Below are 2,244 nucleotides of genomic sequence, written 5' to 3'. Positions count from 1 at the left end.
CGGGGGGGGCGGGGGAGGGGAGTGTTGATTTTGTCGCCACAGAACTGGAACGGGCATACAGACCCCATCAGGACATGCCAAATCAGAGGCGCAATTTAAAACACAGAGGGATCCACGGAGAGACTGGACCAGGCGCTGGCCCTAGACAGATTTGGCCCGACCCCCACCATGGAAGGGAGCATCACAGAGGATGGAAGTAGATCGTCCAGTGTGAGAGGGGAGCTGACCTACGACACCACACCTAGAGGGAAGCTGGGATCAAGGAAGGAGGAGGAAAGGAGCGGAGCACAACTGGGCCCACCAAACTCAGAGGATGATGGCCCAGCTCGGGGGTCCCAGTGTACAGAGATGACCGTGTGGCTGCCCCCACGGCGAGGTGTGGCATCCTGCGCTGACCCATGGCCCTGCATGGGACAGCACCGGAGACAGTGTGGGATGGGCGACTGAGCTGACCCCACCACACTGAGGCAAAACACTGGGGGCATGCAATAGAAATTTTTTATAAATCATAATCTGTTTTACTCATCTTACTAACATATGTAAAAAAAAATAATAGGTTCTCATGATGTTTTTGTAAGAATTAAATTAGTTAATGTAGTTCTCAGTAAATGAATGAAACTGTTAGTACACAGTGGTTAAACTTTGCTCTTTCTAATGATATTAATGACTAAATATACTATTTTAGTTTTCATAGAGATGTGGTATATTTGTATTAAATATGTATTTATTATAGGTGTAAAACAAATCTCATTATAATTCTAGTGTAGGACTTTAGCTAACTGATACAAAATGGAATGAGGAACACAACTTTTCATTATAATAAAATATTAATATTTATATTGCTATAAAAAGTTCTGCCTTTAATTTTCTCATTGACCTTTAATGAGAGCTTTCAGTAAATATATGAAATTTCATATATTAAAATTAATCAATTCTGACCTTAAGAATTAGTTAAATAGAATAATTAGATTATATTGGAGATCTGATATATGATACCCATCCAGCATATCATCATTAAAAATTGCGGAGGTAACAAAATGGAGAGAGGTAGTGTATAGAAATGAGTAGAAAATAAGTTTATTGGAGTTATTTTTCTAACAATAATATTATATCAATGAATTTTCATTGTTTATAATACAGTAGATCAGCCTTCGTTTACTTTTAGAATTTGCAGTTTAATTTTGCTAATAGAAAGTTATGGTTTGAAATGTTCCTCTCTAAAAGGATTTGAATCATAAACCCTGTACCTGTGGTTGTAATACTAATTAGAATTAAGGTGTTCTTTGTTATATTAGTTAGTTAATAGATGAGAATTCTGTAGGGGCTATTCTATCTTTTAAAAATAGCAATTTAGACACAGATAAACTCATATTCAAGGGGAAAATATAAACTATAACTGGATCATTGGCAATCCAAAGAACCAAAGAATAATGAGGACTAATTCATAGAAACTAATTAATAGAGTAAACAAGAAATTATTTCATTGTTGGGTGGTTATATGTGTGTGAGTATGCACATACTCAATATCATACATAGTGTATTAAAATATATCAATCCATATCAATCTATAGCTATATCCTAATATCAAGTCATAAACAGGCCAGGTGTCTACTGAGGAACGAACCATCAATTATTTATCTATAAGTTCATGTTGAAACTGAAGAAAATTAAGCTGAGTTTATGAGAGTAAAGTATGCATCCTTGAATATATCCCACTTGAACTTGGATACCGTCTCAAGAATATATCTGATGCACTGAATATTAATGATTGAAAATCAGAAGAATTAGGAAATAACATCCAGACATATAAATGAAGAAAGCAAAAGATCATTAAAAACATAAACAAAACAAAAAGCAAAAATGGATACCAGATAAGACTTCAAAAGTTGGTCTTTAACTTAGAGTGGCTAAAACAAATGGAACAAATTACGTACCAGAATAATTTAATGAAAGATTTTTAAAGGCACCTAGAGAAGCAAAGGAAAATATACTGAAGTGCAGAAACAACTGAATTTAGAACACTAAAAGGGAAGAACATTCTGAGCATCTCTCAACATGCACAACTGAAAAATAGATTAAGCCCCCCAGTTACAATATTGAAAGATTCTATGGGCAAAATGTTACATTAAAAGAAGAAGGAAGGAAGGCACAGTCACCATACCAAAATCATGGATCAACATTCAATCATTTTAGGGGTAGCATGTGATAAAATTAATTATATTGAAAGAAGTCCCAACTGCATGA

Source organism: Echinops telfairi, unplaced genomic scaffold (assembly GCF_000313985.2).
Source record: "Echinops telfairi isolate 266 unplaced genomic scaffold, ASM31398v2 ScPeMD7_7401;HRSCAF=8416, whole genome shotgun sequence".
NCBI lineage: Eukaryota > Metazoa > Chordata > Mammalia > Afrosoricida > Tenrecidae > Echinops > Echinops telfairi.
This window is presented reverse-complemented; position numbering follows the sequence as displayed.